The following is a 23,430-nucleotide window of genomic DNA, read 5'->3' on the forward strand; positions in this document are numbered from 1 at the left end:
CTGGGATTACAGGTCTGAGTCACCAAGCCTGACGGCACCATGAAATCTTAAGATACATCTAAAACAAGTTTTCTCAAAGGCATCGCTGGAAGATTAAACCCATTTATTGACTAAGACTTCAAAACTTGACATTGACCTAGCAACAGAATAAAAGCTTAGGAGAAAATTTATTGGGTTGGCATTTGGTTTACTCATTTTAAGTATAGGTTATTGTCATTGTGTACTCCTTTACCTTCTATGTATTAAAATGTACAATATTGCAGTATTATGAAGTGTGTATGGCTTTTAAAATCTATGTTTCACAATTATTTTTATCATTATCATATTATTTAGCACCTTATTATATAATCTTACAGTATTTCCTAATCCCTACCTTCTTTTACATGTATCTATTTCCCAGGTAACCAACATGCTTACTTATCTTGAATACAAATGTGAAGAAATTTGAGTGGAGTATGAAAACAAGATCATATTTTTCTCCTTTGTCAGAAAGCATTCAAACACTGACATAAATTTCTGATATGACTGAGAGGTTGTAGACAAATCTGAGGTCAGCGCGAATAATTGCCTTTTTTTTCCTGTATGATCTGAACTGACTCATATGGATACCATATTTTTATTACCATTTTGATTTTGTTTCTTTAATAAACAAACACAGTCAGATTTTTGTAGTGATTTTTTTATGTACCTATGTTCATTACAAATATGTTCCTTTCTCTGAATTTCAAATACATTTATATTTCTTTTTGTATTCTCTTTGCACATAAAAAATTGAGTTTCAAAGCATAGAATATGAAAATTATGACAAAGAAGAATAATAAAAGAATAAATAGAACTTAGGAAGAGACAAGTTTGGTAAGAAGACTTTATAGGGATCAAGATTTTTATAATAAATTCTTGAATGTAGCAAGATAAACTGGAGAAATTTAATTTAAAATAGGACTATTTTTAAAATTTCTTATGATGAAAGATAATTAGATTTGTGAAACTGAATCTTCATCTTGGAAATCAAGGTGAAGTTTTAATGGTGAACATCAGCAACAATATAAGAGTATTAGACCTTTGCAGAAAGTGTTTACTTACCTATACAAGCATATTTTAAATAGAATTCATTTGCTTAATTCTTATTTTAATACTCTTTTAGAGTTTAATAAATTTAAAGTTTAAAATATGTATAATAGCTTTATTAGGTTGGCATGTTACTGTGCTCCAACATGCTAAAATTTCAATATAAATGTCCTTAGGTTGCATTTTTCAGGAATCGAATCCCATGAAACCAAGAAAAGACAGAAAACTATGATATGACTGAGTAGCAGAAATTTTAATTTTCTTTTGTTTGTCATAGTTTGGATACAATTGTAAGAGAAAAATGTCATTTCATCATGTGTTGATGTTTCATACACTAATGATATAGTTTTCAACACAATGTGATCATATTATCTTTTTCTCTATCTCTCGCTTATATACAAACACACACATAAATTCATATACACACATATGCACACACAAACACCTTAAGCCCAGATGATATTGTCAGTTACACTTTATCAACCAAGAAAGAAGAATTGCGGTCTGGCACGGTGATACACACTTGTAATCCTAGTATTTTGCAAGGCTGAGACAGGTATATCTTTTGAGACCAGGAGCCTGAGACCAACCTGAGCAAAAAAAAAAAAAAAACAAGACCTCAGCTCTAAAAAAAAATTATTAAAAACAATTAATAATCCTGCATGGTGGCCCAAGTCTGTAGTCCAGCTACTTGGGAGGCTGATTTGGGAGGATCACTTTAGTTCAATAGTTTGAGACTGCAGTGAACTACCACTGCACTCTAACCTGGGTGATAGAGTAAGCTCTTGTTTCACATAAACCAACAAATAAAAATACAATAAGGGATATTGAATAACAAATTTATAAAAATAATACCTTATGCTAGCAGTTGATAAAATGACAAAATCTGTTTCCTGTAAAAAGCCAGAAAGCAAATATTTTAGATTTTTTAGGCCATATGGAGTCTATCTCAACTGGTACAAAAGCAGCCCTAGAGAATACACAAATGGCTGACTGTGCTCCTGTGAAACTGTGTTTACAAAACAAGTGATGTGTGTGAATTGGCACACAGACCACTGTTTGTTGGCCCTTGCCCTGGAGAAGCCAGGGAACAAAGGGCCTGAAAAACAGTAAAAGAATCAGGGAAGAGTCAGTAACCAGTACTCCAGAAGCCAGACACTGTTCGCTACAAGAACCAAATAATAAGAGAACAATCATGGAAAGGCAAAGAGAACACTATTGTCTCTGCCTCTTGGATTGCTGGACTGGAATTTGCTGGCCGCCAGGTTAAATATGAGGAATCAGAACAGCAAACAGAACAGAGGAGAGTGAGGTCAAACTGGAGCCCAACTGCCTCTCCACGCCTGTTGTCTTTCTCCATTCCTCACCTCCACAAGAGCCCCACATCTCACTCCAGGGACCTCCACAGCATCTTGACTACGGCGTCTATTGTTCAAATCTGCCAATTCTCTTTTTTAGACAAATGTAGCTTAAATATTACAGAGAAGGGTATTCTGTGGTTGCAATTTGATCCAATACAAAACTCCCTTAGGTACTTTTCAGGTCATGAGACAATTTCAGTAATAGTCTAAACAAACCACTTTCCTTCTTGTTGGTTGTATTTCTTAATTTAGTCTCATTGTTCCCCATATCCCACTTGTATTCCCACATTGCCCTTAGGAAATCTTCTAATAGATTTAATGTTCGTTATTATATTTGCATGTTTTACTGCAAGCTGTATACTATTAAGTACACATTTATTTGTAAATGTCATTATGTGATATGTGATTGTCTATCTTCCTTTTTTCATTAAAATGTTTGAAGAACTATATATATAATGTTGACATCTAATCTAGTCCTGTTTAAGACTCTTTTGAAGCAGTTTGCCTGTAAGTCTCTGCTAACACAAACATTGCTAAGATGAGCAGTTTTTAGTAAGTTCCATTTTGTGTGAAATTGCTGACCCAGACTTTGTGCGCTTACACAATTTGGTTAATTTTGTCACCAAAATGGTTGTAGAGTTATCTCTCTTATTTCTAATATTGACCAGTCTAACAGAAAAACGTTTATGTTTTAATTTAATTTCTGAAATTAAACAATATTTTATAGCATTTTTACATGCTTGCTACTTTTTCAGTAATTTTAAAAAATGGAAATGTTCTGTTTTTAATGCTGAATTGCTGCAAATTCTTGTACATATTATTAATTTTTTATTTTAGATAGTCAATTAAAGTTGCCCATGATCTTCATGGTAAAGAAAATCATTAATTTTATTCTTATCAGATAAATAAACATTTTATTTAATAAATTGAGTTTTAACAATTGTTTACTGGTTCCATATAACATTATTATTCTAAATTTTATTGTATTAGTTTTATATGTTTACCTTTATATTGCCTTTAACTTTTTAAAAGTATATATTTTTTACTTTTTAAATATGCATATCTTTTTATTTTCTTTCTCCCAAGATAGTTTTCCCAACTTCTACAAAGCAATCATGTTTCCCTTATTTGTTTGCCATTTAATCTGCTGGTATACTGTTTCTATTTATTATTGCCTAACACTGTGATCTCTGTTCTCCTTATCTGCCTTAATTTCTGATAATGCACAAAAAACACAACTTTAAAATTACTATGGATTCTCAGTATGTCTCATTATCAAAAGTAACAAATATTCCCTTGTCACTCCTCTTTTTAAAAGTCAACTTGACTATTCATGAACTTCTGTAACACTATTAAAATTTTAGTGTGCACTTAGTAAATTTCTAAACAAACAAACAAGAAACAAATACATATGAGATTCAATGTATGTAACTAAGCACACAGAAATAAAAAAATAAATGACTATAAACATATATGTAGAACAATGAGTACAGTGGAATGGGGGGAGGATGGTGGCTGATGAAAAAGAGAGGAAAAGAGAAAGAGAATGCAAAGGAGAAAAGGAGGTACAAGAAAAAAAAGATACTTTAATTTTGTATATATTAAATCAGTCTTAAGTGAAAAAATAAAAATAATACAATAACTGATCTGTACCATAAAATCAAAAACTAGCCAGGCGTGGTAGCACGCGCCTGTAGTTCCAGCTAGTTGGAAGGCTGAGGCGGAAGGATCACCGGAGCCCAACAGGTCGAGGCCGCGGTGGCTGGGAGCGGCCACTGCACTCCAGTCTGGGCGACAGAGTGAGACTCCAACTCAAAAAAAAAAAAAAAAAAATGAAGCATTATATGTATTTTTATTATAATGTCCACATTGGAAAATTGTAATCATACAAGTGATTTTAACTCAAGTAGAGAGTATCAAGAGAAATGCTTCAAAGGACAGGTTTACAATTCTCTTGATTATGAATTGCATATTAAAAATATCAAAGAACTTTATTCTAAGAAATACTAGAGTGAGTTATAATATCAACATTTTCCAAGAAATTAATTTTACTAAAAAAAATGAAAATAATGACATCAACAAGTAAGAAAACTAGTAAATTAATTAATAAACAATATAGTTCAAGAATGTACCAAATGGTATTAAGAAACTTCAAATTGAGTTAGGATAGAGAGACTGATGAGACTAGGGGGAATGACTCTTTTAAAAAAAATTAATGGAATGATCTCTCTGAAAGATGAGATTTGACAAGAGATATGAATGAAGTCAAATGTAGATTGTTCCAGGAAGTCAGAACAAGATGCAAAGCTTTTGAAGCAGGAACATGCACGGTGCGTATGAGGGAGAGTAAAAAGATAAATGTAGCTGGAATGGAGTTGGGAGATGAAGCCAGAGTGATAACACTTGCAAAAGTAGTGTCACATACTTTCTTAGAACATTTAAATTTGACACTGGTTGAAGAACTTTACCGATATTTAATTGCATAATTTTCTATGCTACATACTTTTACCCCTCACCCTTTGCACTACATGTGATAGACAATATGTAATGATAAAATGAGTTAAATTACACACACCCATCCTTCTATACACACATGCACGTGCAGAAAGAAAGAGAAGATTTTGATAATAGAATAGGTAAAAATAAAAGGTATCTTTAACTTTCTGTGTGCAGTTGCATACACTGAATGGACTTTAAATCAAATCTTGACATTAGGAGATTTGGTACCTAAAAACACTGAATAGTGTGGAAATTCTTTATTTTTTAATGTTTTTGCAACCTGTGAACTTATTTAAATAGTACCTAACTTGTCATTTATATTCGGTAGTTTACTATAAGAAGGCTTATTTAAATTTTAATTAAAATCTTGCAAACTATCAGGTATGTAATCTAGTAAAACAAATTTTTATTAGTTTTTATGATTTGACATTATTAAATATTTATGCATGCTTTTATCTTGTGTTTTACTTGTCTTTAAATCTCAACTCATGTTTTTAGAGTGATAAAACTACTTCATTTTTACACAATTCACTTTTATTACCAATTATATATATATATTTACATTATCCTTTTATATTATTTCAAAGAAATTCACTATGCATAAATTTATGCTTATAATAGATAATAATAACCTTCTTAATATTACTTGCAGCAAACTATGTAAACTCATACAGATTAAAATCCACACTATAGAATTATACATACAAGTATTTGTACTAATATGTAAAACAAACTTTACAAATAACTTCAACAACTGTCATGCTTTGTTTTTTTTTAATTTATAACACAAGGCATTAAAAAATAAATCAAGGTGAATTTATAGGTGCAAAAGTTAAATTCCAAAATAAAATTATTAAAGATAAAAAAACCGGACTCGGTGGCTCAGCCTGTAATCCCACGCCTTGGGAGGCTGAGGTGAGCAAATTGCCTGAGCCAGCGGATTCGAGACCCGCCTGGGCAACTTGGTGAGACCTCATCTCTACAATAAATGAAAAAATTAGCTGGACGTGATAGCGCGTGCCTGTAGTTCCAGCTACATGGAAGGATGAGGTGGAAGGATTGCCGGAGCCCAGCAGGTTGAGGCTGCAGTGGCCAGGAGCGACCACTGCACTCCAGTCTGTGTGACAGAGTGAGACTTCAACTCAAAAAAAAAAAAAAAAAAAGATAAAAGAAAACAATAGGTGGCATGCAATAGTGCATAAATGTTCATATCAAGTCATCCTAATACTAGCTAGAAGTAGACCATATATTTGATGCTAAGATACTATTGATTTAACGTGAACAATCATTATTAGTCATGCAATCTTTTCAACCGGCTTTATTGTTAGAGGATTTTTGGGTTCGCAGCAAAATTGAGCAGAAAGTACAGCTTCTATACACTTTTGCTGTCCCATAAGCATAGCTTCCCCCACTATCTACATTTCCCACCAGAGTGTCACATTTGTTAGAATTGATGAACATGAACTGAAACATCAGTCTCAGTCGAAGTCCATAGTTTATTTTAGTATTACTTTTAGTGTTGTCCATTCTACTGTTTGACAAATGTATAAAAAAGGATGCTAGCATTTGACATTAAAATATCATCAGAAGCTGGAGAGGATGTGGAGAACAAGGAACGATTCTACACTGCTGGTGGGAATGCAAACTAGTGCAACCTCTTTGGAAGACAGTGTGTCGATTTCTGAAAGAACTAGAAATTGGCCTTCCATATGATCCAGCAATTCTCATGTTGGGAATATAACCAGAGGAACTCAAATCATTCTACAAAAAAGATACCTGCACATGTATGTTTGTTGCAGTTCTATTCACAGTAGCAAAAACATGGATCCAACCATGTTGCCCATTGAAGCTGGAATGGATAAAGAAAATGTGGCACATACACGCAATGAAATATTATGCAGCCATAAAGAAGGACAAATATTTGGACTTCGCAGCAACTTAAATGAATCTGGAGTTGATCATACTCAGTGATCTATCACAGAAACAAAGAACAGAGTACCATAAGCGGACCTTGAACAATTATAATGCTATAAGAAAGGGATTGGCAGTAGTGGGAAATTGTCAGGGGAGAGGAGGTTGGGATAAACAGTTGAGGGAAACTGCTAGGGTACCTGCATAATCAATGTTTGTATACCTAAACCTGAATTGTACCCCACATCTTTACAATAAAATAAAATATCATATCATACAGAATAGTTTTACAGTCCTAAAAATTATCTGTGTGGCTAACTATTCAGCTCTCCTTCCCTTTAACTCCTGACAGTGTCATATGGTTTTACTCTCCTTAATTTTCATCTTTTTAAAATGTCATTTGTTCCTCTTTCTGAGGATTGTTTAGACTATTCATGCTCTTTTTTTTTGTTTGTTTCTGTATGAATTTCTGTTTTGTTGTTTCCAGGTCTAAGAAAAAGGATGTAGATAATTTGATGGATATTTCATTGAATCCGTAGATTTTCTTGGGTGGGAGGAACATCTTAGCAATATTGATTCCTCTAATCCATGAGCATAGAATGTTTTTCTATTTTCTGTGTGTCATTCCTGATTTCTTTGAGCTATATTTTTTAGTTATTTTTATAAAGTTCTTTCACTTCTCTGGTTAGGTGGCTACCAAAGTATTTCTTTGTGTGTGTGTGTGGCTATTTTGAATGCGATTGTGTTTTTGATTTGGCACTCTGTATGCTTGTTGCTGGTGTATAGAAACATAACTGTCTTTTGCACATTGATTTTGTACCCTGAGACTTTAAACATTTCTACAAGGCTATAGTAACCCAAACAGTCTGGTTCTGGTGCAAGAACAGACGCATAGAACAATAGAACAAGACAGAGATTATGGAAGTGAAAACTTAATCTCTTAACCAACTCTTCTTTGACAAAGCTACCGATAGCAGTCACTGGGGAAAGGAAACCATATCTAGTAAATGGTGCTTGGAAAACTGGCTGACTGCATTTGGAAAAATGAAACAGGTCCCTGACTTATTGCCATATACAAAATCAGTTTTAAATGGATCGTGTATCTAAATGTAAGACCTCAAACCACGAGAATCCTAGAAGAAAATATAGGAAACACATTTATGCACATCGGAATAGGCAACCAATTTTTGATTGAATATATAAAAGCAAATGTCATAAAAGCTAAGATAGATAAATGGGACCTCATCAAACTTAGAAACTTTTGTACAGCAAAAGAAACCATCAAGAGAGTAGGGAGACAACCCACAGAATGGAAAAAAAAATTACTAACTATGTATCTGACAAAAGCCTAACATCCAGAATCTACAAGAAACTCAAATGAGCCAATAGTATATAAAAACAAAAAACCCTATTTAAAAGTGGGCAAAGGATATGAATAGAGACATTTTTCAAAATAAGAATTACAGGCAGCTATCAGATATGTGAAAAAAATGCTTGACCTATCAGTCATCAGATAAATCAAAACCACAGTAAAATACCACCTAACTCTAGTAAGGATGACCATCATTAATAAGTAAAAAAAACCAAGAGCTGCTAGTATGAGTGCAGAGAAAAGAGAACACTTCTACCCTGTTGGTGGGAGTGCAAAGTAGTTCAATCTCTATGGAAAGGAGTGTGGCAGCTCCTAAAAGAACTAAAAGTTGATCTTCTGTGGTATCCAGCAATCTCTTTCCTGGGAACATATCCACAGGAACATAAACTGTTCTACAGAAAAGACACCAGAGTACACATGCTCATAGCAACACTATTCATAATAGCAAAAACACAGAACCAACCCTACTGTCAATCAAAAGTGAAATGGATAAAGAAAATGTGGTACATATTCATGATGGAGTATTACATAGTCAAAAAGAAGAACAAAATCATGGATTTGCAACCAACTGGATAAAGTGGGAGACCATCATATTTAGTGATATATCACAGAAACAAATAATTGAACACTGCATGTTCTCACTCATTAGTGGGTCCTGAACATTAATCTCGACAGCACAAAGGAGGAATTGGCAATCACTTGGCACTGCCAGGGGAGAAAGGTTGGGGGAACACATAACAACACAAAGAGTACCTGGTTGTTAACCAGGGGATGTGAGGGCCAGTTGGAGATCCAAATTTCACTGACACACAGCCTGCTTGTGTAGCTAATCCTGACTTGTACCCCACATATTTACAGCTTAAAAAAGAAGAGGAACCTAAATTAGAAATAATCATGAGAATTGGGAATACAGAAGCTGAACAATCCATGATAAAATAAAATTAAATAGATATGGAAAGTATAGAAATTTGGGCTATGATTTTCTTACCTATTTATCTTTTACATAATATCTGTTACCTAATAGGCATTCAATAAGTTATTTGTTGAGTAAATAAATGAATGGAGTGAAAAAAATGATCATTTTATTGGAATCATACAGTATGTAGTTTTATATTCACTTCTTTAACTCAATCATAAGCATCTGAGTTTCTTCTGTCTTTTTGTTCCTTGATAGCTTTTATTTTAAGTACTGAATAATATTCCATTGTCTGAATGTAGCACAGTTTATTTATCTAGTCATCCACTGAAGAGCATCTTTGATGATGTCAAGTTTTGGCAATTATAAAGTTACTGTAAACATTTGTATACAGTTGTATGCATGGGTATACATTTTCACCCTTTGGGAGGAGTAAATAGCAAGGAGCAGAATTTCTGGATCATAAGGCAAGAGTCTATTTAGTCTTGTAGTAGGAAACTGCCAAACTGTCTTTCAAAGCGACTGTCCAATGTTGCAGTCTCACCACCAATAAAGGAAGTTTCTGTTGCTCCACATACTTGCCAGTGTTATCAGCTGGCCATTCTACCAAATATATAGTGGTATCTCATTGTTACAATTCCCAGTTGCCTAATGAATATTTTATAATGTTGGGCGTTTTTTCATATGCTTATTTTTATCTGTATTACTTCTTTTATAAAATTTCTGTTCACATTCTTGACCTATTTTAAATATACATTATTAGTTGTCTTATTGTTGAGATTTAAGAGTTTTTTTGTATACTTTGGATAAGAATCTGCTATCAGATATGTCTTTTGTGATTAGTTTTTCCAGTCTATAGCTTGTCTTCTCATTCTATTGACATTATTTCTCACAGTGAAGAATTGTATAGTTCCAATGAAGTCAAGCTTATAAATATTTCTTTCACGGATCATGATTTTGACATCGTATCTAAAAAGTCAGCACCATGTTGAAGTTCATGTAGATTTTTTTCCCCAGGAGTTTTATAGTTTGCATTTTACATTTAGGTCTATAATTTAGTTTGATTTAATTTTTGAGAAGCATGTATGGTCAGTGACAAAATTCATATTTTCATGTGGTTGTCCAGTTATTTACGCACTATTTGTTGAAAGGTTTTCAGATTTTTGCTATTCAAATTGCTAATGTTTGCTTTTTTATTTTTATTTTTTATTTTTTGAGTTGGAGTCTCACTCGATCGCCCAGACTGGAGTGCAGTGGCGGCTCCCAGCCACCGCAGCCTTGCCTGCTGGGCTCCGGCGATCCTTCTGCCTCAACCTTCCGAGTAGCCATAATTACAGGCATGCGCTACCACGCCCGGCTGATTTTTTGATTTATTGTAGAGATGAAGTCTCTCAGCCCAGGCGGGTCTCGAACCCGCGGGCTCAGGCAATCCACTCACCTCAGCCTCCCAAAGGCGCGGGATTACAGGCTGAGCCACCGAGCCCAGCTAATGTTTGCTTTTTTAAACAAAACACAAAAATAACAGAGCTACTTTCAAAATCACAAAACTACTTTTTCTCATAAGTTATTATAAGGAGAGTGCTATAACCTGAACTTGATACAACTTTATAGTAAATAGAAAATATTTATTTTATGCAGTTTTATTAATTGTGTACTAGTGCAATGTGATTCATAAACAGTAATCTAGTGAAGTGCAAGCAAGCTTTTATTCCAGTACGTATGTCTTGAGAGACATCTAAATCCAAAGAAATATTTCTAAATGAAAAAATAAATTATTATACATATTATATTGTATAATATACATTAATTTATATATTCATATACTTATATACTAAAATGAAAAATATAATTATGTATTAAATAGAAATTAAAATTATTAAAATTATTAAATTGTTAGATAGTAACAAAAGCAAGTATTCCTAGGTATTGAACAGCAGTGAGTTTAAGGTCATGTTTTCATTAACAATCTGTAATGACACTGTTCTTTATTGTAGGTTATGTGCGAAAATCTTAAATATTTAGCTAGAGTAGTGTGTAATTCCTTAAGCTTATGGATTTTTTTGTTAGTCAACTTTGAGAAATGTAAGCATTCTAACAAAACATATTTTTTAGAATGAAGTATTTATTTTACAGAACAGTGTTGGGAAAACTTTAGATATAATTTTTCAAACTGGTTGAAGGATGGATGATCAAGGGACTCAAGTCTTATGACATAAAACAGAGATAAGTGTGATCTAAAAACTTAGCTTTTGAAGCAAATGCCTTCATATAGTCTAATAAAAGAAAAAAGAATGTTCTTATAGCAAATTCCTTGTATACTCTAGAGAATAATATGTTCATATAAACAGGTAATTGAGTTTTTTTGTATATTATGCTGTTTATTTCAGTCAAATCAATATTCATTTAAATGGAATAGGTTAACTTATGGGTTTATTTGTGGTATAATTTTATATTAGGGCTTGTTAGGTATTAGATTACTACAGGGATATGTCAAAAATACATGGTATCTACATGAAGGAAGATATTTGTTAGCACATTCCAAGTTATATGAAGATATGAATGCACAAATATAAAAGAAAAGAGAGTAGATTGCTCTTTTACTTTGCTAAGGATTTTAAAGCTTATTTAGACACTAAGAACATTACTACTGATTCTGATTTCAAAGTGGTATTAAAAAGTAAATTCTACTTAAACATGTATAAGAGAAAATTGCTGCAGTAAAATTTATAACAAATATATGTATGCAACATCAACGTTTTCCAAATCTGCAAGCAATTCAATTTTTCCTAAGATATTTAACTTCATTAAGTTTATAATTCAATAATTTAACACTTAAATATGTTTATTCTTTAGCAGAATATTTCCTTCATAACTGTATTTGAGATATATATGAAAAACGTTATATACATTCAATTGGAAAATTTGATAAACTAATGATTTAATTTGAGAATAAGAGAGTATGACATTTAGAAAATGAGTTATTATTTGAATCAAACTAAGCTTGGCTAAACTATTAGAGTTTTAAAAAATGAGAATGTGGAAACTCACAATCTCCAGAAACGTCTCAAAGGCTATGAGGGTGAGAAATATTCCCCAGACCACTAATAACATTGAAAATTTTAACATGGTTTATTGCATAAGAGAGTGTAACAGAAGCATCTTTCAAAAGGTAGTTTGGAGTTCACCATATTAGAGGCAATTAATATTAAAATGTCATGGTATTTATGACCAATTTTTGCTCTAAAATAATTTTCATATGAGACAATAAGAACTATATGATTGCCAAAGCATAGAACCTTATAAAAGAATTCTGATTATAAACAATTGCTAATGCAAGAGATAAAAGTCAATTTCCTTGGAGAGCACATGGTGAAATATTCAAGTTCTTCCTTTAGAAAAATATTTCTAATATCTTTTGAAAACTTTTACATTAATATTACTTGTCTTCTAATATTTCTAATATTTCCCATAAATATGCCTTATTTCTGAAACACAATGATTAGGGATTAAAATTAAGATTCATAATAATGATCTTAAGGCTAGAAGATACCGGAATAAAAGTTAACTCTGATAAACAGGCACTTCGTGACAACTAAGGAACATTTTTGAAAATTACTTTACTTAAAAAAAAGCTTTCCTAAGCAATATTTTTCACATGAAATATTGACTTTATTGATAATTTTCAAGATGCCAGACACTACAGTTGATTAATTATCGGTCTTTGCCTGTGATAGAATTTCTGAGGTTGAACTTCTGAGGTTGTCCTTAACTGATAACCTGTTAAAGTAAGAACTGAGCCAGGCTCGGTGGTGAACCTGTCATCCCAGCGCTTTGGGAAGCCGAGGTGAGTGGATTGCCTGAGCCCGCGGGTTCGAGACCGGCTCGTGCAACTGGGTGAGACCTTGTCTCTACAATATATCAAAAATTAGCTGGGCGTGGTAGCGTGCGCCTGTAATTCTGGCTACTTGGAAGGCTGAGGCGGAAGGATTGCTGGAACTCAACAGGTGGAGGCTGCGGTGGACTCCAACTCAGAAAAAAAAAAAGTAAGAACTGATATTGTATGCAGAGAGGACCAAATCATAAATCCCTCCTGTGTGTTACTCCCATATTCATGTTGTATTCTCAAAGTGCCAGGGAATAAAAGCAATTGCAATGAATGGCTTTTATGCACTTTTGTCACTATAGTTTTCCAATGAATTAGAATCTTCCCCTGACAGGTGGCAAGGGCAAATCACAAGTGGTCAGAATACCAGAGTCAGCTTTAGACACTGCCAAGGACCACACAAATCTATTCTAGTCTCAAAATAAAGTAGAGCCATGTGAATGATGAAACTGCACGGTTCTAGTCATTAGTGATGACTAGTTATCATACTTCTGTGTCTGCTAATACTTATGCTTTGAGATGCAGTCTGTGATTATACCATCTGAAACAGTGCTATTCTAGTCGAGATTCAGCAGTGAACGAAACAGGGAATGACAAAGAATACAAACATAGCAAATCAGCATACGGTATAAAATAACTAAATTCTGTGTAAGCACTATAAAGAAAAGTAAAGCAAGACAAAAGGAGAGTTGATGGGAATTACTGTATTAGGTTAAAAAGGTTATGGTGGCCTCATAAATACAGATTCTGAGAGATAGCCAAAATGCGTGAATCATGCTCTGCTAAATAGAAAAAAAATTAGGGGGAAAAAAAAACAGTGAAAAATAAAACTTCATTTAAACCGGTATTTTTTTACGGATACTTGCTGAAGCTTTCATGATCAAGGCCATTCTGCTTGCATTCCACTGGCCATGGAGTGAAGAGTCTTAAGAAAGCTGTTTGAGAAGAGCAGTGTCCAATAGTGAAGCTAGTTTTGCACCCTCCAACATCTACACTCTTCTTAGAGCTCACAATCTCAACACCACCAAAATGCCAGACTTCCTGGGATGTTGTACAACTTCTCTAACCTTAAAACACAATAACATTAACATGTAAAAATGAATAAAAAGTCCTTCTAAATGACCATTGTAAAATATTTATATAAGAGATAAATTGTTGCTTTGAAGATACAAAAGTCAGGTCAACCACAAACAGGAGAAATGTTCATTTTCATACTATTAATCAGCAAATAGAAAACAGTGGTCAGGCCAGGTGTGGTGGCTCATGCCTATAATCCCAGTGCTTTGGGAGGCTGAAATGACAGGATTGCTTGTGCCAGAGTTCATGACCAGGCTAGGCAAACCAGCAAGTCCTTGCTTCTCCAAAAAAGTGAAAAAGTTGCCAGGCATGGTGACATGTGCCTGCAGTCCCAGCTATTCAGGGAGGCTGCAACCAAGAATTTCCTGAGCCCAAGAGGTCAAGGCTGTGGTGAGCTGTCCCACTGCACTCCAGCCTTGGTGACAGAGTGAGACCCCGGCAAAAGGAAGGAAGGAGAGAAGGAAGGGAGTGAGAGAGGAGGACAATAATAGAAAATAGCAGTATCATTTTGTATCGGTACCTATAATTATTGGTGGTATTGGTATTCCATTAAAATTTAGTAATCATAGGACTGTATATTTTTAACTACAATTTGGAATTCCATTTTTGTACTATATTTGGGTTACATAATATTTTGAGGATTTTTTGGCATAGCCTCAAATTTTATAAATAATATCAATAAAAAATTAGTATCTATGAATATACCTTATAGCCATTTCAATATCATACATAATTATAAATGATATAGACTTGGATTGTCAATATGCTTATATTTTGATAAGTAATCATGTATGCAAAATGTTACTGAATGCACTGAGTATTTGTGGTAACAACGAATGAAATATTGTAAATCATAATGTATTTTTTCTAAAATGTTTGCTAAATTAATTATTGATTCCAGAATAAATGTATGTTGATAACTATGTCAAATGCACTGAATAGCATTAATATGTTTTCAGAATTGGAGCATTGATATAAACTATATAATTTAAAGTTCACTTCTTTAGTTTCTTCCATGGTGAAATCACAAGAGAATTTACATTTAAAAAAAAACCTCATTCACAACTTAATTTTATTATCTGCTTACTGTTTCCATAGAATTAAATTTATAATCAGCAAACATAGTGAAAAGATAAGATGTTACATGCTGTTTGGTATTGACATTATTTTTCTTTTTAATGTTCTTTTTAAAATTAGTTTTATGCATATGACAACAATATTTCAACATTCATTTGTTTGTACAAATGAGGAAGTGTGGGTAAAGGCCATACCAAATTTAAATGTTTTCATCAAGGAGAGGCATTTGCATAAACACACACACATATCCCCATTAATTTTTTATGTTATCAAGGGAATGGCAAACTCAAAACAACAGTTATTTGTAAATTAGTAAAAGTTGATATTTGCTCCTCTGGAGATTTATGCCAACTTCTCTCCCATATGTGTACTTAAATTATGCTGTTAAAATGGACATTTTACTTCTGTTAAGTAATTTTTACCAATGGCATAAAAATTTTATTTTTTAATTTAAATATAAAAATATAGAAATATTAAAATATAATTATACTGAGCACATACAGTGGTCAATTATGTATGAAGAATGAATTTGAGTATTCTTATTAATTAAACATTCTAGTGTTGCTCTTGCTAGATTGGAAATTTTAGGTAAAACAAAAGAACATAAAAATCTTGGTCATTCATAAATACCTTAGAAAGTTTATATGCTAATAAAACTACATTAACTTCAAAATATCATAACCTTAAAATATAACTAATGCAAATTTTAATAGAATTCTCTATTATAATACCAGTGGATGCCATTTTGGCATATTCTATTATTTATGTCTAAAAAAAACACAAGCTAATATCAGTTTGTAAAATACATAAAATAATAAGGTAAAGTTTTTTTGGTGAAAAACAATGTAATTTGCTTTTCTATTGAAGTATTTCAGTTTACAAAATTTTTCTCATATTCAATGCTCATAACAACACTATAAGTTTCATGTTGTTATTTCAAATTTATATATGTGGAAAAATTAAGATTTTGATTAACTAAGATTTGACCAAGTTTTCACACGTCTTATTATAGAGCTAGGATGCAAATTTCCATTAATTCATAATATATGCTTTTCCATTTTATTTTCAATACTAATTTTTTTCAGAGAATTTGTATCATATTGGATTCAGTAAATATGGTGGTTTGGAATACCCATCCTTTATTATGCTGGTTAAGTATTTACAGAATGTATGTGTTGATTACGTCAATGATTAACAGTGAAAAAAAAAAACAAACACAAACTTATCATAAAATTTCATGTATTAAAATTTGAAGTCTGAAGTTTTACTTTCTACTGATTTTGCTTCCCTTTAACTGGATATGCCTTCTAGCTACAAAGCAGAGCGCCATTTATCATGGGAAGCTAAACAAATATTGGTCATGCACTTTTATGCAGTTTTGTCAATATACATGCTTTAATAAGTGGCCTTTTCCCTGAAGATATATTTCCAAATTCCATAAGTTTATCTATGTCTTTTATCTATCAATCAATCTATCTATTATCTATCTGTCTATCTATCTATCTGTCTATCTCTGTGTAGTTAGTTAGCTCTGAGAATAAAATACTATCTTCTGGTTGATTAATCTACAACATTAGGTTGGCTAATAATATTTACTCCATAAATTTTCCTGATTCTGTTAAGATTAATTCAATTAATTCCATCAATAATTTGGTAAGTTGTCTCTATTTGTATTCATGAAAATTATTAAATAAATTGTTTTTATGGTCTTGGGTCTGTTCATCATGCACTACCATTCCTTTCTCCATATCAAATACTTCTAAAATTACTGTATGCTGTCTTGCCCCCAAAAGAGAATAATGACTTATTTTATGTAGATACACAGGTTGTCACAAAGATCTCCTCTAATTTTACATCTTATTACAAGAGTAGAGTATGAACACAAAAACTGCACAAAAAAGAGCATATGATTTGCCAGTCAAAAAGGGTAATGCAAGTCTTTTCTAAGCTTAGTAAAGATTATTTATGAAGAGTTATGGATATGACAAAATTTCAGACTTCAACTAGATTACATGTGAAGGCAACTCATTCAGCATAAAGCAATTAAACAATTAGTCATTTAATTTTAATATAAAGATAAAGTGCAATAAATATTTTTGAGGTACTATTATTACTATTCGTTGCTGCTATCATCACTGTTATTTTTACTAACACTGACTAACTTTTAAATATTGAGGAACACCTAATATGTATTGGTGTTGTAATTGGCAGGCATATAACATCTCATTTAACACACATTTATAAAAGTAGGTGGTATGGTCAACTCAATTTCAATTGTAAAGTATTTATAGGAAGATTTTTTTTTTTTTTTGAGTTGTAGTCTCACTCTGTTGCCCAGACTGGAGTGCAGTGACACACTCACTGCCACTCCAGCATCAACCTGCTGGACTCCTGCATCCTTCTGCCTCAGTCTTCCAAGTAGCTGGAACTACAGGCGTGTGCTACCATGTCCAGCTAATTTTTTGATTTATTGTAGAGACAAGGTCTCGCCAAGTTGCCCGGGCTGGTCTTGAATCCGTTTTTTTTTTTTGTTTGTTTGTTTGTTTTGTTTTGTTTTTGTTTTTAGTTGGAGTGAGACTCTGCCAGGCTAGAATGCAGTGGCAGACTCATGACTGCTGCAGCCTCAACCTGCTGGGCTCGGGCAATTCTTCTGCTTCAGCCTTCAAGTAGCAGGAACTACAGGTGCATGCCATCAAGCCCGGCAAATTTTTTTTGATTTATTGTAGAGATGAGGTCTCTCCAAGATACCCAGGCTGATCTGGAACCCATGGACTCATGCCATTCTCTCTCCTAGGCCTCCCAAAGGAGAGGCCTTGCATAGGAAATTAAACAATTGATATAGTATCATAGAGTAACTATTTATGGACCTAAGAGATTTTGATTACATTAACCTAGCTGGAAAATTTGATTATATGGTAATTATCCAAATATGCTAGCAAAAAGGAAATTTTGGGGGGCAATTTTATCATTGGATTTAGATAAACTATAATTCTAATACCATGTAACATATACCATTACATTTTTAAAACCTTCCTTTTACCTTACCCAGGTCAGTAGTCTTGAAAATAAGAAATAAGCTGACTTCTGTATTTGTCCAGAATACAATTTTCCTGATGTCTTGGTGTGATCTCAGGTCAACAGAATAAGTCTGGCACGCCTAAATGTTATTTCTAGTCCCCTATGCTGTCATTATTGCAACAATCATTCTTACACATAAAAAGGCATCCATTTGTTTACATTACCTTGCTTATACCTAATAGAAATGCAGAATTATAAGCAATGTATTAATATGGAAGTTTCATAGGAAATGTACAGAGATTATTTTTACTATCTCATGAATGTAGACTTTCCTGCTGGCCAAAACATAAAGCAAAACTGGTATCGACAATACTTTTTTTGTTAACACCTCAAGGTAAGATTTATTTGTTTGATTTTGTCTTTCTCAAAGCTATCTATAAACAAGAACAAGGACCAGACAAAGAAGGCCTTAACATCCTACTCACCTTGACTAAAATTTAGACAATTTTCTTTGTGACTGCATTTTTCTTAGAGTATGTACACTAGGAAGCTAACAATCTAAATTATTTCTCTGGTCCTTTTATATACAATTCCTCTCCAACCGTGGTTGACCTTCTTAAGGACTTGGAAGCCATTCCATAGACACCAGGAAATATAGGGCCCCTATCTGCCTGTTTCTGTGAGACAGTGGGAATCTAACTTCTATGAACCACAATTAGCAAACAGAAATGGCTTAATCACACAGACCAATCTCCTCACTTACGTCCCATAGTATTTATTAGCTCATTCCTGTGTATGAAAATTCTCCTGCTTCAAAACCTCCTCAAAATTCAAAACTCCTGTTTGAGCTGAGTTCAATTTTTCTCTTCTTGTAATAGACTTGACACCCCATGGTAACAGTCTTGCATAAAGTGTTTCCTGCCTCTTTTATTGTGTACTTTTTATTGGAAAGTCCTGTGACTCTCTTCTATTAAAAAGAATTAACAAAAGAAAAAACTTGCTCTCAAAATCCATAATAGCTGATTCTATTTATAATCAGCAAGGTTTAGTTAGCAGTTCTCAGAATCTTAGTTATTGAACAGAGTAATAGTCTCCAAGCTAGCTTTATTTTAATAGGTGTACACACTTTTAAAAATTATTTCAAAAATTTACCAAATGTTAAGGACAATAGCTGAATCAACTACACCAAGAATGTCAGAAACTCAGTTTGTCATTTAGTAAAAAAGAAATCTACCAAAAATTTTGGAAGATTTGGTCTATGTCAAAGATACAATATATTCTGCACTAAGAAATCAAACAATAAGACATTTACAAATTAATTTAAATCACAAATTATTTCCGTGTCTGACTAGCATTTGTTGATATTGCTTATGGCTTACCTTTTTCTAAGCAAACACAAGAAGAATGGACACATCATAAATCTGATCTGTTCAAATGAACGAAACATTCTGTACCGCATTATCATGTTCACAATGTCTTGAGCTTTTGGGGTAATTACATAATGTACTATATAGGCCACTCAGCTCATCTTATAATGTACTAGAATATTTTTGACTCACATGTTATTTTTATGAGAGAAGTTGATTTATTTTTCTAAAAAAAATTCATTAACCTCTCCTGGCATATCCTTCAGAAACAGTCAAAACTATTTAATAGAAAAATTTGTGATGAAACATCTGTAGTTCTTTCCCCAACAGTAAAATCTGTTCTTAGAGAAGTATTTAATTCTTAATATGACTATTGGTTATAATATCAATCCTTTTTTTCTTCCTCGCAGTCAAAACTAACAAAAATATTTGAACTTTGATCATTTAAAAATAGAATAATATTTTTGTACAATGTAAATAAAAGTAACTGCAATAAAATAAAAATACAATGACAATGTGGGAAAATATCTGCAAGACTTACAAAATACATTAATTTTGTGACAATGAGGAAAACAGAATTAACAGGACACAGAGTAAAAGACTACAAGTGAACATTAAACATTTAAAAATTAGCTATCCTCATTTTTAAAAAGATTAATAAAAATTAAATTTCTATAAGATAAATCTATCAGCCGGGCTCGGTGGCTCAGCCTGTAATCCCGCGCCTTTGGGAGGCTGAGGTGAGTGGATTGCCTGAGCCCGCCGGGTCGAGACCCGCCTGGGCAGCGAGACCTCATCTCTACAATAAATTAAAAAATCAGCCGGGTGTGGTAGCGCATGCCTGTAATTCCGGCTACTGGGAAGGCTGAGGCGAAAGGATCGCCGGAGCCCGGCAGATCGAGGCTGCGGTGGCCAGGAGCGGCCACTGCACTCCAGTCTGGACGACAGAGTGAGATTCCAACTCAAAAAAAAAAAAAAAAGATAAATCTATCAAATGGGTAAAAATGTAAAGGTTAATAGTGAACAATGATGGTAGGAATGTAGAAAAGAAGCATTCATACATTGTTTATAGAAGTATAATTAATGAGCTGCTTTGGAGATTAATTTCATTATATAAAAATTGAAAATGTACATATCAGATTCTAGTTTTATTAGGAACATTATGGCAGTCTAGTTCTAGTCTAGTTTATCTCTTCCCTGTAAATAATATAGTTGATTTAAGCCAGGCAAGGTGGCTCATGCCTATCATCCCAGCACTTTGGGAGGTCAAGATAAGAGGGTCACCTGAGCCCACAGGCTCGAGACCAGTCTGGGCCACATGGCAAAACCTCATCTCTACAATTAAAAAAAAATTAGCTGGGCATGGTGACATGTGCCTGTAGTTCCAGATACTTGGAAGGCTGAGGCAGAAGGGTCACTTGAACTCATCAGGTCAAGGCTGTGGTGACCGTGAACTTGCCACTGCACTCACGCCTGAGTGACAGAGTGAGACTTCAACTCAAAGAAAATAATAATAATAATAATAGCAACAACAATAATATAGTTGACTTATGTTTGATCCAACAAATTATCCCTAGGAAAACTTGTCTTTGAAATAAGAGCAATTGAATTTTGATGGGTTGTTTGTAGTTCAGAAATCTCCTGACAATTTAAAGGATCAATTGGTTCACTGAAGATATTTACTAATCTATACTATTAGATAGACTTGTTCAATTATATAAATGGAAGATCATTTTTAAAAGAATTTTAAAAATTGAAAACATCTTCTTTGAGTTCTCTCATGCTAAGATCTCTTGCACAGATCTTCATGGTTCAATCCAGGGACACATAATGGGCTTGAGTGAATAAAATATTATGAATAAGCCAGGCTCGGTGGCTCAGCCTGCAATCCTGCGCCTTTGGGAGGCTGAGGTGAGTGGATTGCCTGAGCCCGCGGGTTCGAGACCCGCCTGGGCAACGAGACCTCATCTCTACAATAAATCAAAAAATCAGTCGGGCGTGGTAGCACACGCCTGTAATTCCGGCTACTCGGAAGGCTGATGTGGAAGGATTGCCGGAGTCCAGCAGGTCGAGGCTGCGGTTGCCGGGAGCGGCCACTGCACTCCAGTCTGGGCGACGGAGTGAGACTCCAACTCAAAAAAAAAAAAAAAAAAATTATGAATACAGGGTTCTTGCCTGCAGTCTGTCTCTCGATGCACTGTAACTTTACCTTAAATATAATCCATATGTGAGTATGTACTGTAGAGTCTGTTGAGCCCTTTTAAATATTCAAACTTGAAAAACTTTTACAATCATCTGAAAACCATTGAGAAAAAACGTAGAACAAGAAACAAAACCCCAAAAGTACATTTTTTGGCAAAATTAGGTGACAGAAACCCAAGTGCTTATGTGTACTGCCAGATGAGCAGTTGGTAGACTATCATTGGAAAGAAAAAAAATTCTCAGAGTAGGTGAAGGAGCCCAAGATATTGAATATATGCAAGTTACTGAGATAAACACAACCTGAGAGGAAACGTCTAAAAGCATGAAAGTGAGTAGTTTTCCCTTCTCTGGGGTGTGTGAAGATGGCTCTAAATGTATTACTGGCAAGTGAACAAGCAGAGGACTAGATCAGATGATAAAGTCCAGAAGTGCTCCAAAATACAAATGGAAATTTATATAATCAAATTAATTTCAGCAAGGTAAAAAATGGCATTAAAAATTACAATAGGAAAACTGAGTAGCCATCGGAAGTTAAAAAAGGTAGAAAGAAGGAAGAAAGAGAGGAAGGGAGGGAGGAGAAAAGGAAGAAAGGGAGAAAAGATAAAATTGCATTCATATTTCACAACATAAATAGCAAAAGCTCTCCAGAGTAAGGAATAAATATAAATGTCAGTCATATAAATATTAGAAGAAAATTTGGGTCACTTATTAATTGTGTTAGCTTGAATAGTCAATTTAAACATAATCTAAACATTATTCAAAATCCAGAAAATATAAAAGAAAAATGACACTAGATAAAAAAATAAATACTTCCACATAAATAAAACATCATAGCAAAGTTAGTGACAAGCCAGAGAAAAATATGAAACATATCATAGACAATAAAATCATACTTTCTTATATTTAAAAGTCCTCTAGAAACTGAGGGGGGAAGTGATCTAATAGAAAAAACAATGGCAAAAGATAATAAAAAACAGTTCACAGAGAATGTGTGTGAGTACATACAAGATAAGATTTCTTTGCAAAAGCACAAAGAGAAGCATCTAATGGCCAAAGAGGAAATAAAATAAAATGCTGTGATGTTATTATGAAGGCTATTTTCCCATTTTAGAAAATTGAGAGCTCATCCCAAGTATAATAAATATACAAACTTGTCCTCAGTCTCTGACTGTTTCTTCTGCTTTAAAGACTAAATTTTAATACATAATTGTATGATTGATGGCAATACATTTTATTGGCTCAGTTATAACAAAGTGATTTTCTTTTTTTTTTTTTTGTATTACTACTGATTGTGTTGTCATCTTGTTATCCAAGTTGATGCAGGGAATGAGTTTTCAAAAATAAATATAAACTACACAAACATATTTTTGTGTAAATATTATGAAGAATTATTGCATTGTATTTATTAATGTCTTGAAATTATACTCAAATATTGAATCAAACTATAAGTAACTCTGGATTTATGATGATGACAAGGTCACTAAATGTAAGATCACAAAGACTTGTGCTCTGGGCAGCAATGGTGTGCATGTGTTTAAAGAAGCAATATTTGGGTAAAGATGTTACTCATTAATACAAATACAAGCCGGGCCCAGTGGCTCAGGCTGTAATCCCGCGCTCTGGGAGGCTGAGGTGAGTGGATTGCCTGAGCCCGCGGGTTCGAGACCCCCCTGGGCAAC

Source organism: Carlito syrichta, unplaced genomic scaffold (assembly GCF_000164805.1).
Source record: "Carlito syrichta isolate Samal-C Ts95f unplaced genomic scaffold, Tarsius_syrichta-2.0.1 Scaffold310827, whole genome shotgun sequence".
NCBI lineage: Eukaryota > Metazoa > Chordata > Mammalia > Primates > Tarsiidae > Carlito > Carlito syrichta.